At 37.5% G+C, this 15,375-nt stretch overlaps 1 protein-coding gene and 1 long non-coding RNA gene across 2 annotated transcripts in view; one reads left to right on the top strand and one right to left on the bottom strand.

The window, feature by feature from the left end:
• Positions 1-15,375, top strand: part of LOC147140343 (sickle tail protein homolog) — a 237,456-nt gene that overhangs the window by 191,993 nt on the left and 30,088 nt on the right. The gene's annotated exons all lie outside the window — the stretch shown is intronic.
• On the bottom strand, positions 3,962-5,381 carry LOC147140346 (uncharacterized). The gene is made up of 2 exons (XR_015088357.1): positions 5,028-5,381; positions 3,962-4,694 (listed from the first exon to the last, which is right to left on the bottom strand). It is a non-coding gene; the product is annotated as an uncharacterized LOC147140346 (long non-coding RNA).

Genomic DNA, 15,375 nt, shown 5'->3' with positions numbered 1-15,375 from the left:
AGCAAAATGCGCCTTTTTCAGCCATGGTGAAATGGTAAATAGGCTGTCACTTGTATTGCACTTTTCTACCTTTGGTACTCAAAGCGCTTCACACTGTTCCTCATTTACCTAAAGACAGAGGAGCGACTGGGGGTTCAGTATCTTAGATTTAGATTTAGAGGTCCCCGTGGGGAAATTCGTTTCCACAAACTGTACACAAAAAACACAGACATTATACATCACAGAAAAGTACACATACCCACACAAACATACATACACGACAGTTATTAACATGGCAGTGTCACTACATTGTAGCCTGGTCAGGTGAATCTTGCTCAAGGATACTTTGTCATGGTCACATTGGCCGGGAACCGAACCCACAACCTTTGGTTGGGAGACGACCACTCAACCACTGAGCCATGCCGCCCCAAAATGGCCATCTCAGTGGGGGCAACCATTTTGTCACTTGCCGTCGACTGAAAATGACATCACAGTTGCTCAGGGCTCAGGTAACGACCAATGATGGCTCACCTGTTTTCTGAAGCTGAGCCGTCATTGGTTGCTACCTAAGCCCTGAGCAACTGTGATGTCATTTTCAGTCGACAGCAAGTGACAAAATGGCTGCCCCCACTAAAATGCTCCGCTCAAAAGACTCTGTAGTGATTTAGGGGTTTTTTTGTGATTACATTTACGAAAAATTGCCCTGCCCCTTTTTGGGGCCGGGCTTGTTATTTTTTCGGTCTCAGCGGTCTGCATCACAGGAGGGAGGCAAGTGTGGTAATATTGCCCGCTTTGTCAGTTCTGTTGTCTAAAACATTGATCGATCACCACCGAAATGCATATGAACATTACTACTCTTGTCAACTTCAACCTGTGAAAGTATAAAAGTGTTCTGCACAATAGTTTGGATTTATTGACATAAAACGTGATGTCATCATGATCACTTCCACAAAATCAAAAATAACGTGGCGATCGCTTCTCCACTTACACAGCCTGAAACGGACAAGAGCATGAATGCGCACACGAACCCCGACTGGTTATATTTCGGACATTTAGCTGCGCTAAACTTGTGTCAACTCTCAGGGGGCAGAAGGGCGACTGGCAGCGGGCAAGCAATCAGGCGAACATGGATCTTTATTTCCCCACCCCACCCCCTTCCCTCCCCGGCTAACAGTACAACGGTACAACTAATAGCAACAACTAGCTTCAAGCCGTTAAAACAAAAAGCGTTAGCACAACAACATTAGCTCCTTATTGTCTGCCCAGCCTGCATCTTCATGTCGCGGGGTTGCCTCTCAAGCAGTTGCATGCGTTGTCCGACACCACTTGCAGCCGTGAGAGTGAAGCGGCGTCAGAGTGAGGTAAGACCTCATCGAACACCGGGGGTGTCTTGAACGTGCGCAACCAACTCCACAGCCGAGTGTGGCCGCATTGGAACGCACCATTTCGGCTGTTACGTTCCATTGGACAGCGTGTTGTCGGTCGAAAAACTGGGGCCATTCCTCATCCAAATAAATGTGCACGACCACTCATTCCCACTTCAGTCTCTGTAAATATCCTGGCTGGTGTTAAATGCCTTGCCCGTCCTAACTATGATCAGCAAAGAAGCAGTGTTTTTTTTTTTTTTTTCTTAGCAAAGAAGCAGTGTGTGCTCGTCCCAGCATAAATCTATGCAGCTCTGCTCACTTCCACATTTCCTCATTCTCACATAAATCAGCCACGGAGAGGTTAATCCTTTATCTGATATGTTGAAGTGGGCATTAGTAGGGATGTCCACATACATTTTGGTGCCAATTGATCACCATTTTGGACATTATAAGCAATGAAAGTACAATTATTTCCAATGGAGAGTTTGTAATCAGTTCCTCCAGTGACTCCGAACGAACAAGGATAAAACGGTAGGGGGTGCGGCCATTCGCCTCATTAACAAGGGGCGTTATTCATGGGGTCACTTATTTTGTATTTTCTCCAAAATGAATGGATAAAATAGAAAATGACAACTCTTTTCATTTTCCTTATCAAAAAATACATAAAATGAAGTTGTTAGTGAAAACATGGCCATCCCGGCCCAACCAGCCCTTTAACCCATTAAACGGCCGGTCGTGCATAACCGCGTTTCTACCACTAGAGCCATGACCAGGTCATGAGCACTCGAAGGATGTCCGGAATTTTTTCGAGCCGTAATGGCAGACACATTCGAACGTGGGAGCTCTGAAAAAAGTGATATAGATGACGCACTTGTGGACTCTGAACCAGTGGAACGTGATATATGGTTAAGATATGTTTGTCGATAATGACGATATCAACGGCTTTGTAACAGAATAGAGGATGGTAATTAGCACTCTTTTTTTTTTTAATTAAAAATAGTGCTTCTCTTTCACTGACTCTTTATTTTTACGTTTTTGATCGAAACAGTAAATAATAAACTCAAGCCTGTGTGAAAATTATTTTCAAATTATGTTTGGAATTATGTTTCTATGTGCTACAGAGTCTGAGATTATTTTGGAGGTGTTGAATTTCCAGGAAAATGTAAGGTTTTAGAGGCTGACTCCAAAGTCAACCTTAACTCTTTAGAGAGATTTTTAGCCTGGCGCTTTAGGCCTTAATTGGTTAACTCATATTCCACAAACACAATATCAGTCAGAATGCCATGTTTACAGTAGTGGGACTGCATAGAACATATTCTTGTCAAGGAAATTTTTAGGTTGACTTCCTCTTATTAATTATGAGAAGTGAAGTTCTTTATTTCCAATGTGTTTTTCAGCAACTTGTCTCGTTTCTCACTAAAGTTGGATGGGTTTGAAGCCACATTTTGCCTATACATATTTTCAGTTCAATTTCAAAGTATGCAAAACAGTTTTACCGCCAACACTTTACAATAACTCGACCAGCGATGAGTATATAATTAATACGTAGAGGTAACTGTTCCAGTTCAACACACTGTAAAATGTTTGTAAATATGCGTTCTTGATTTGTTCTGTCATTATTGCCAGACCAAGTCCTGTTGCAGTTCCAGATCTGTTCTTGCTGTTCGAATTCTACCCGTGATGCCGCTGGTGTTGGCTTGTGCATCCATCCATCCATCCGTTATCCGAACCGCTTAATTGTTTTGAATTTTTTCGATATCCAATGAGACATTGCATTACGTCATTAAGTCCACTAGCAATCCTATTGTCTTTATTAGTTTGTAATTCACTAGGATCTTCTTGTTTGTTACATATAATTACAGATGCAATCAAATCTAGGCAATACTATCTGCCACATTCCCAATTCACTTAATCAAAGTTTACTCTTGTAATTTTTACTTTTGTCTTTTTGAATTTGAAAATTCCAACTTTAAATGTAATGTTATCATTTTCCCAAGATACAGAATGTGTTTTATGAAATCCACTTAACAACAACTAATTACTGCAAAGAAGACAGACTTCACGGTCATGATACATTTTCCATATCCCTCAGAACAGTTAAGCTTTTATGCTTAGAAAACTGCTTAGCATTAGTTTGACCCTTCGAGTTTTAACGTTCATGTAGTATAATTTCTTTCTGAAATGAAAAAAGCAACCCCCCCCCGATTGTTAACTCAGAGAATGTTGTGTATTGATACTAAAAGATTTCTACAGCACTCAATAGGGCTGTTCGATTTTGCCTAAAACTGCAAAACTGTCACTCAATAATACAATGCACTGTCAATCTTAAAAGGACACTTGGGTGAGCTTAACATTGGCACTTATATAATAGGTTTGCATGTAAAAATGACATTAGTACTAAAATGCCCACCTCAAATGACTCTGTAGTGATTTAAGGTCTTTTTTTGTGATTAGGTTTACGACAAATTTCCACACCCCAAAAAGGAGCGTGGCTTATGTTATTGTAACACTTCTGGAGTGACTACAGTTAAATAGATCAATGGACCAGAACTAAGTTCGACTATTTGAAGTAGTAGTAATTAATATAAACCAATTGAATGACCACAGACCAAGAATAAGTTTAAACTGCCGGCTTCTTTTAGTTGAATTCAAACATATTGCCATACAAATGACACACAAAATTGACACATAATGGACATACGATTTACATAAACTGTAAGGAAAATATATTCCCTCTGCTTTCAAGTAATATTTTTGGTTGTTTATCCCTTTTCTTTAAACCTATTATCTAGCTTTGAAAATACAGTTCTCAACCCGGGTTGTTATTTTAATAAATTCTAATTTTACGTTTAAATCTATTTATGTGACCCTACCTTTGTTTTGAATAAAGTTCAGTAAAGGCAGGTATCTTGTTCAAATCACTTAAGTCCACCTTTAAATCTCAACCATTTCTGCTTTGTTGCTTAAACCAATCAACAATTCAATAACACCATTACAGCATCATTATGTATGGTTGACAAAAAAATAAAAGTGACACAATATACAAACTCAAAACAATTCAGCAGAAGACTGAACTAATCCAAGTATTCAATTGTCTCGGGTTCAATCATTCATGTTCTTCTGAATGTCCGAATAGTCAATCCTGAGTTTAGAGTCCACTGCGGTGTAGCAGAGAAAACAACAGATAGATCCTACCAGGTCCAATGGATATTAAAACGTCCCGCAATTGCTCTCCGCTCCTGCGTGAGACAGTTCAAGGGGTTCGTGGGTGGCTCGCCATCTTGCGTCTCGCACAAAGAATCCAACTCCGTTAAGAGTTCAGACGTTTCTGAATCAAACCTTAGTAGACTATCATAACAACAAAATAATATGCATAAATAACCCAATTAGTACATCGGGTAACTTCAATTACAAGTTAAAGTCCGTTTACTGTCGAATGAAACGAAAACAAATAAAATGACGCAGTTTCAATAATGGCGGTGGCAGGTGGAAAAAAAAAAACATCGCAGAGACATTGTATCACGACCCGCATTCTATTAGGCACCAATTCACCGTTTACAGCCATCATTTTAACATAAAACAACATAAATTCGACATCTTAGCTTCTTTTTTTCATCAATTGACCAATACAATATTATAATATGTTCGTTGCATAAAAGAAAATACAAGTCTTAAACTCACCAAGTCCCGTTCAGTAATTAGTACATCACCAATGTAGAACAGGTTGTGAAAAATAAAAAATACAAAAAATAAGTCTTTCTCCGTACAAAAATAGCATTCGATAGCTCGGTTTCCTTCTATTTTTTCTTTTTTCGTTTAGCAGCAGCTCCGCGAGGACTTACTGCACCTTCGTCGTATTCAGAAAGAACGAGGGAAAAAAAGAAAATATAAAGTGCGCATTTCTGGTCACATGCGTCACGACGTTACGTCGCTACGTGTCCTTCAAAATAAAAGTTTTGATAAATAGTTTAATCATTTTATACAAATACATTAATAAATTAATGAATTTGCACGGTTTTCAACCTTGTAACATACTTTTAAGATATGTTTATCTATTTAGTATTTACATTGCATGTATTTCCTTAACGACTGTTTTTATTAACAGGCTCTTATTTTATGACACTATGTTAACCTGGGTTACACCATGTTTTCGGTCTCAGCGGTCTACGGCACGCGAGGAAGGCATGCGCGGTAATATTGCTCGCTTTGTCAGTTCTGTTGTCTTAAACGGTGACCGATCGCCACCAAAATGCAAATGCACATTACTACTCTTGTCCACTTCAAACTGTGAAAGTATAAATGTGTTCTGCACAATAGTTTGGATTTAGTGACATACAACGTGATCTCATCATGATCACCTCCACAAAATCAAAAATATCGTGGCGATTGCTCCTCCACTTTCACAAGCTGAAGCGGACAAGAGCATGAATACGCACACGAACTCCGACTGGTTATATTTCTGACATTTAGCGAAGCTAAACTCGTGTCTTATGAGGGAGAGAGATGTGGCTTGCAGCAGCAGCAGGCAGATTGGAGCCCCCCGCGTCCCTCACCATTCAAAGGTAGGATTGGGACAGCGGAAGTTTAGCAACAACTAGCTTCAGGCCGTTAAAACAAAAGGCGTTAGCACAACAACATTAGCTCCTTACTGTCTGCCCAGCGTGTGGAGGTGAAGATGAGCCTGTGTCTTCAAGTCGCCTCGCAAGCAGTCGCGCGCAGTGTCTCTGCTTTTTGCTTGCAGCCCCCTTCTGCCCGAGTGAAGTGGCTTGAGAGTGACAAAAGCCGTCATCGAACAGCGAGCGAAAAGTTCCAGCGAGGCTGACTGCACAGTCGAGAGTGTGGCCGCATTGGAACATGCCATTTCGGCTCTTACCTTCCAAATTGGACGGCGCGTTGTAAGCCGAAAATCTGGGGCACTCCTCATCCAAATAAATATGCACGTCTCATTTCCACTTCAGTCTCTGTAAATATCCTGACTGGTGTTTAATGCCTCGCCCGTCCTAACCGTGATCTGCAAAGAAGCAGTGTTTTTTTTTTTTTTTTTTAAAGCAAAGAAGCAGTGTGCGCTGGCTCCAGCCTATGTAGCTCTGCAGACTTCCACATTTCCTCATTCTCATATAAATCAGCCATGGAGAGGTTACTCCTTTAGATATGTTGAAGTGGGCATTAGTAGAGATGTCCACATAAATTTTGGTGCCAATTGATCGCCATTTTTGGACGTTATAGGCAATGAAAGTACAATGATTTTGAACTAGATTTTGAGAGTTTGGAATCGGTCCCTCGCGTGACTCCGGCCAAACAAGGATAGAACGGTAGGGGGTGCGGCCATTCTGCTCATTAACAAGATGCGTTATTCATAGTCACTTATTTCCTAATTTCTTCCAAATGTATTGATAAAATAGAAAATGGCAACTTTTTCATTTTCCTGATCAAAAATATATAAAATGAACTTGTACGGATGCACCGGCTGGCCAGAGGTCCGTTGTAGAGGAGAAAAAAAGGGACACCTTTCAGACGTTGAGTTACTTGCTCACGGGTTGTATTGTACATGCGGGGCACACACTACAGATCTACATTTGCCAGATTTATTAACTAAACGCTCACTTGCCTGAGCAAATAGCAGAATTGCCGGTAGGTGTTGTAGTTTTTCCGGTATGCACGCTCATGGGAGGAAGCAGAAATGCAGAGGAAACTACGGTGCCATAGCTTAGATACACCCAAAATAACAAAATTGAACGTGCCGATTTGAACGTTTTTAACATCGTTTTTATCCAGAAAATTCGGTTTCGGTTCAAAATCGATTAATCGAGCAGCCCTAGCACTCAGTATTCAGTCAGTATCATGTAAATATTGTTCGATTTCATGGCAAAGTATGTAAACACATACAAGGAATTTGTCTCTGATAGTTAGGACCGCGACCATAACAAAAAACATTTAGGTACCCCCTTTTTCAACCTTCCCTTTGTTTTTCCTCATTTTTTTCCTGTCATCTATCACATACTTTAAAGGATTTGAACACACCAAGAATGAAACGGCCTTGTTTCTTATGATGGTCCCGGTGCAAAATATTGTATGATTAAGTATCTTGTGAGCACAGTGTGTTTTCTTCAGACTATTTTTACATGTGTGACATTCAGTGTGTAAAGTTTCACTGTATTTTCTATGAAGAAAAAAAAAAAAAGTTTTGATTGCTATGATGAGTATAAAATTCAGGTCTTCATTTTTTATTAAGTACTCCTTGTATAGAATATATTAGCTATTGTGTTCACTTAGTTGTTTGCTTGTATAGTATCTAGTTGATGTGACTTGAACTTCTTATGGTCATGTATAACCCACTAAACTGAAAGGAAAAAGCATAACTTTAAAGATTTGCTGATTATCATCGGAGAATGGAAGGAAATAGGTGAATTTGGTGGGAAATCATAAGCTAAGATGTCATCTGAAGACATGCATGCAACCTTTATAATCAACACAATACAATACAATTTTATTTGTGTAGCACATTTCACAAGAGATACAGCTGTAACAAAGCACTTTACATACAACAACAAAATAGCCATAATACAACAAGTGAATTCAATAAATGAACACAAAACACTATAGACACTGGAAAACAGATGAATATGTTTCCAGTCTCATGATGAATAAAAACTCAGAGAATAGAAATGTGTCTTCAAACGGGTCTTAAAAATGGACAGAGTGGGCTTGCCTAACATCCAATGGAAGGTCATTCCAAAGGGAAGGACCAGCAACAGGTCAGGCTCGATCCCCTCTGAGGCTCCGCTTAGTCCTTGGCACCTCAAGCAGCGCCCGGTCCGCCGACCTGAGGCTGCGGGAAGGTGCGCAGGAGTGGAGGAGCTCGGAGAGGTACGCCGGGGCGAGCCCATTTAATGACTTATAAACAAATAGAATACTGTAATCTTACATTGAACCCTAAAATGCACTGGGAGCCAGTGAAGGGAGGCCAGAATTGGTCAAATGTGCTCCATCTTCTGAGTTCCAGTTAGGAGGAGAGCAGCAGCATTTTGGATCGACTGGAGACGTTTGAGAGAGGACTGGCTGACTGCAAAATAAAATGCATTGCAGTAATCTAGCTGAGATGTAACAAAGGCGTGGATGACTTTTTCTAAGTGCTGATGAGAAAGGAGGGGCTTTACCTTAGCCAGCTGTCTAAGATGAAAGAAGCTGGACCTTACAACAGCACTGATTTGCTGGTCCAATTTAAGATCACTGTCCATTTTAAAACCCAAGTTTGAGACTGTTGGCTTTAGATTAGGGATAGACCGTTATGCTTTTTTCAGGGCCGATACCGATTATAGTAGTCAAGGCGTCCGATAACCGATATTTGAAGCCGATATTTATTTGTAGAAAAAAGGGGTAAAATGGTGTCAGATTTATGAAAAATAAAAAACCCAACACTTGACTTAGTTTAAATGCCTTCAAGCCCATGTTTATTAAACAACTTTAGCGATTTACAAGATGTTAAAGCTTTTCTAGATCTTAAAAAATAGACAACTTTGTTTTAAGTCTCACAAAAAAAGGGCAGGGAGCTCCCAGGCTCAGCTGCATGTCTTATAGTTCAATGAAAACAAACATCTCCTTATAGTAAATAGTTTTTTAAAAATCCACTCTAACTGAAATGTTTAGATTTCACACATCTTTGTTTTAAAGTTCAAAAACAAAAAGTGAATCCTCAATGCAGCGGGCGTGTGTGTGTGTGGGGCGGGGGGAGGCATTATCATACATATGTGGAAGCAAAGCATACCAAGCAAGTTGGGCCTAGATATGGAAAAAGCAAAAGCTAAACCCACAAGCTAATAAAGCTAACAAGCCTAATAATAAAATAAATAAAATAACCTAACACATTAATCATGATATATATTATTATTCTTACAACTACCAACTGCAGTTCTACAAGCTCCTGGTTGGCATAAGCAATTTTCAGTTTATTCCAGTGAAGTCCAATTCATACCATATATTTCTTTTAATTTACAGTTTGTAAAAATTTTGAAACCCTATCAGTTTATATTAAGTCGTGAATTGTAATGAACATAGGAGAAATATGCAATATGGAGGAAGCTTCATATCGTGTTGATGCTGCACTCATGGTTTGTCTTAATGACAGTGTGACACATTTATTTTGTATCGTGATATAAAAGTAGATTTGTGAACCAAAGGTAGAAAAAAAGTCTTTAACTGTTACTTCTAAAAAATTTAATATAGTCTTTATAGCCAAGTTAGCGTTTCTAAACTTCTGAATTAATTACAGTAGACTCTGCTATATTTCTATAATCTAAAATTTCAGTCATCCATTGTATACAAGCAACACCAATATGCAACTGTGGAAAAAAATTAATTACGCAAGGAGACCTATTGGCTTGTTTCCAGATGGTTTTGTATCAAATGTTGTATGGAATGGACACATAAGACAAGCAACATAATATGTTTGAGTGTTGGAAGGTGATTTATGAACATGTATGAGACGTCATAATTGCTTCCCAATGTCCTTCTAGTTTTAGTACAATGGGAAGTCATCAACACATTTGACACTTTTTAGCTATAAAAGAAACATTTGGCAGTAGAACCCAATGGAACTCAGGAGTGCTGGACTGACACCTCTTTGTAAAACACACTGCATGGACCTTTTACTGTGGTCAATGTATTGACAAAGTATTTTTATATGGAGTACGGAACACTTTGATTTCTGGTTGGTTTGTTGGCAATAGCTGAACCTCTGCATGCATGTTGAGTGTTTAACTTTCTCTTTGAAATATTAAAACATACAATCTTAAATAAATGTAAATATGTATTTGTCGTAGTAGATTGTGAGCTTCGGTTTCAAATTAAAGGTCTTCCAGAATATTGTAACATTAGCTGCTTCTACCATGGCTGTTCAGGAGGGGGCACTGTAGACACACAAAAGCATAACCATCCAATCCGATGTATAGCATCTACTATGCAGACTGGATTTCTATGTCGGATACTCGTGATTCAGGAAACCGTTGTTTGTTTTGCACTTGCAGTGTATTAAAGGGAATCCTGTACATTGTAAAGTTGTAAGATGTTTTTAAATCTGAATAAAGTAAGATGAACTGGAGAGAGTGCAATGTGTAATTCATGTGTGATTGATATGCATGCAAAATGTTTCTGTAAGGATGTAACACATCAAATGCATATGTGTACTAATGATTTTGGATTCATAGATCCATCTTGACATACACACAATTGAACAATGTGTTTGCAACGACAAATCATCTTTTTTGTTTATTCATTTAGAACTAGTTTCTATCTGGATACAGAGAAATTTCAAGGAGGATTCTATATATGAATTTCACTTACAGTATTTGGGTCAGTGGTGGCTGGTGGAGCTTTAAATACTTATATAGCATGTGGGTCATTTTCATGTAATTCGATTAATAACGGAAAACGCAATTCCAATTCATTCAACCCCCCCCTTTTTTTGGGGGGGGGTTGTTGGTCTGAAACAGACATGCCTGAAGTCCTTTTTTCAAAAGTAAAAAATATTGATGTTAAAATTTCGGAGATAAGACAATCAAGAGCACTAACTTCATACAGCAGTAACTTTTATTTATGAATAACAATATCCAGTAACAAAAAGAAATCAATAGTGAACTCATGGAGAACCCACGGGTCAAATTTTGCCCCTATAAATTCTGCTCCTCAAATAACAAATACTTTTTTTTTTTTACAAATTTAACTTCAAAAGTCCAGAGTACCACTTCTGACCCCTGCATATGGGGCCATCTAGTGGATGAATATTGCACTTACATGAGCCAGAATGGTGGTGACAAGATGGCTGGCAACATGCTGTTTTGTTGAGCTGGAAATCAATCCAAACAAAACCATCTTGTCAGCAAACCATCAGATGGTAAAATTGTGTGTGTTTTTTTTCATCTATTTCATATCATGTTGCAGAATGCCTAGGAGTATGTTTCATATATCTATTTAGAAAAATTAGCAACTCTGAGTTCAAAAAACAATGGGCCAAAAATGACACTTTGGGTGTAGGGTAAAAAATGTCAGCTACATTGGTCTGGTGACTTTGTCACAGAGAATGGTGACAGTCTTGTATTTGGCTAAAGACTTGAAATTAATTCATTTGTGTAATATACAGTTTTTTTACTGAGTTAAAGGTACAGGGACTAATAAATACCTATATATTTTCAGGGAGTATGGCCAGTTGCTCTTTAGGACAGGGAAAGCAACAGAGAAAGTACACTGTACAGAGCACTTTACAGAGACTGCAAGCCCACAGTTAGACCCTAATTGTGCTTACAGGTGGCGAAAGAAAGTCTTTGAGTTACCTGGCGTGAGTTTTCAAGGACAACAAGCTGAGTCATACCAGGATGCCACAACAGACAGACCCCTGGTTTACTTTCGCCGCTGTTTCCCTTGATATGTTGGAAAATGTTGTAGAACATACCAATCAGCACAGTGTTCAAAAACACGGGAAATGTGTAAACACTTCAGTAAAGAAGATAGAACAAGTTCTTGGAATGTACCTCAGGATGGGATTAGTTCAAATGTCTGGAGTACGTCAGTACTGGGAAAGTGAAGTTCGTTATGGGCCTGTGGCAGACATGATGAGTCGCAACCAATTCAACCAGCTACTCTTTGTCATCCACTTTGTAGACAATGAAATGGCCAATGAAGAAGTAAAATGGACTTTGGAAACTGAGACCATTTTTGGCTTCTTTTCAGAGACAATGTTTGACAATCGCTCGACAAAAACAATTCATTCATGAGATGATGGTGCCGTACAAAGGTAAAATTGGTGGCATAAGGCAATATATCAAAGGAAAGCCACATCCCTGGGGAGTCAAAGTGTGGGCGCGCTGTTGTGTCACTGACCTCCTGCACGACTTTGACATATGTCAAGGAAAAGGTGGTGGCAATGGACAAAAAGGGCCAAAAAAGAGTCAGTTGGGAGTTGGTGGAGACATTGTAGTGAAGTTATGTGAATCGCTTGCAGAGAAAGTAAATTTCCTGATTTTTGCTGAAAATTTCTTCACTTCCATGCCCCTCATTGAGAAATTATTGGCAAAGGGAATCTACTACACAGGAACTGTGAGGAAAAACCGTATGTCCAGTGCAACCTGATACCTGACAAAGACTTGTCCGAGAAAGGCCGTGGATCCTATGATTATTAATTGGAGTCCAACACCAACACAGTTTGTTTGAAATGGCAGGACATGAAAGCAGTCAGTTTGATGTCAACATATGCTGGACCAGAACCTTTGAGAAAAGCTAGGCGCTGGGACAAGTCCAAAAAATGGTACACCAACATAGATCAACCAAAAATCATCAAAGAGTTCAACCCTTCCATGGGAGGTGTTGACATGCTGGATGTGCATCTTGCACGCTGTAAATTTCACATCCAGACCCGTCGCTGGTATATGATACTTTTCTGGCACTTCTTGACTGTTGTGGTGATCAATGTATGGCTCCTTTACCAGCATGATTGTGAGGCACAGGGAATCACTGGATCTAAAGTTCTCAAACTTCGCAAGTTTCAGGGTTTGTGGTAGCTCAAGGTTTGTTTGAAGTTGGAACAGCAAGAAGGGGGGTAGGCCATCAACTCCTAGCTGCTCCTCCCCTTCATCCCCGCCACCACCATATGTATATACATATATATATATATATATGTATATATATATATATATATATATGTATATGTATGTATATATATGTATGTATACGTATATATATATATATATATATACATATATATATATGTATATATATACATATATATATGTATATATATACATACATATATACATATATATATACATATATATATATACATATATATATACGTATATACATATATATATACGTATATACATATATATATACGTATATACATATATATATATATACATATATATATATACATATATATATATATACATATATATATATGTATATATATATATATACGTATATATATATATATACGTATATACATATACATATCTATGTATATACATATATATATATATGTATATACATATACATATATATGTATATACATATACATATATACATATATATACATATATATATACATATATACATATATATATACATATATATATACATATATATGTATATATATACATATATATATACATATATATATATATATATACATATATATATACATATATATATGTACATATATATATATATATATATATATATACATATACATTAGTGTCACGGTTCGATATTTTTTCGATATTTAAATAATTAAATCAGGTTTAGCAATACCTGCCTCATTTTCAGCTGTGCATACTTAGTAACATATTAAACAAAAACAGCACCATGAAAAAAACAACATATACAATAAATTATAAAAAATTATCGAATTGAAATTACCCATCTTCTGTGGTGCATCCTATGCAACAAGGTATAGTATATTTTACAAATAAATAGCTCCTTAGAAAATAAAAGTTAGACTGTACTTATCCTGTCAATTATATATTCAACATCAGCAACTTATTAAACAAAAACAAAGCCTTAAAATAAATCAATCTTTGGTTATTAAATTGGAACCATATAGGCTATATATGTTTTTTTTTTTAAAAAGCACCTTGAAAAAAAAAAATCTCCCTTAATACTGTATAATTTGAAACATCATTATTTTTAAACATTTCAAACATTGTAACAGAAGCATTCAAATACAGCAGTGTATCATTAGGGTCCCTGACTGTCTTTTCAGTATAGGCAGAACATAAAACAAACACACTTTTCCCTTCAATTATTTTTTTTAAACCATTGTATTATGGTGTACAACACAAAAAATAAATGAATAAATAAACAAATGAAATATCAGGTGTAGCTATTCCTGACACATTTTCTGCTGTGCATACTTAGCAAAATATTCAACAAAAACAGCATCATGAAAAAACAAGAATACTTTACTAATACAAAATAAATCATCTGATGGAGAAGTGACCCATCTTCAGTGGTGCATTCTAAGCAACAGATTACAGTACAATTTACAAATAGATAGCTCCTTAGAAAAATAATTTGCCCTCTTGGAATCATGTGCCAATGGCTGTCCAAGCGACACTGGTAAAGTTTGTTGCACGGGTGCTTTTTCTTGTCTGGTTCCACTTATTTTTACATCGGGGTGATGTCGGCGTAAATGCGTTGCCATGTTTGTTGTATGTCCACCCACGTAGTTTAGCATTGTGTGACACTTGCGGCATACCGTTGTAGTTTTGTCCACGACACGCTTTCCATCTGGGGCATACTTAACACGAAAACCAAAGAACTTCCAAACGCTAGTTGTGTAGTTTGGTGCAGCTTCTTCCATTTCAGGTATGCTTGTAGCTTGCAGCTAGCTTCTCACGTGACCTTTCAGCAGCTTGAGCCAAATGAATGTGAGAGGAGCAGTACTGTACTGTGAAGAAGTCTGCGCTCGTGAAGGAATAATTATAAAATAGTTCACTTGGGGTGTAACGGTACGCTAAATCACATTTTGGTTCGGTTCGTTTTTTTGGAGACTTTTTTCGTTTTTTTTTGTTTTTTCAAATATGTTTATTTTGAAAAGATGACAAGTAAATAAGTAAATAGTAGAAAAAAATAAATAAAAGCGCACCATTCGGGTGATATTCTAAGAAATTACACCAGAATAAAAAATACACTAACAATAAAGATCTCTTAATTTTATAAATTATTAAGACACTGAAATCTTTAAACACTCAGCAGCAAAAGCCTATGACACACCTAAGTATTCAATTTAAAGACAAGTTGTCATTACAGTACATAAACATTTTTTGTGATGAAAAAAATACATACAATAACAGTTACACTTATTGCTAACCAGTGTTGTGGGTAACGCGTTACAAAAGTAACGCAGAACAGTAATACATTACATTTAGGCAGTAACGAAGTAATCTAACTTGTTACTCCGATTTTTTTTTTAATATTATTACAGCTACTGAGTCGGGTAACGCATTACAAATTTCGGGACTATAATACATATGTTGACATC

This window comes from Filicampus tigris, chromosome 10, assembly GCF_054856515.1.
Source record: "Filicampus tigris isolate MCC_2025a chromosome 10, RoL_Ftig_1.0, whole genome shotgun sequence".
Lineage (NCBI taxonomy): Eukaryota > Metazoa > Chordata > Actinopteri > Syngnathiformes > Syngnathidae > Filicampus > Filicampus tigris.
Note: the sequence above shows the minus strand (reverse complement) of the source record. Positions and strands in the feature narration are given on the sequence as shown.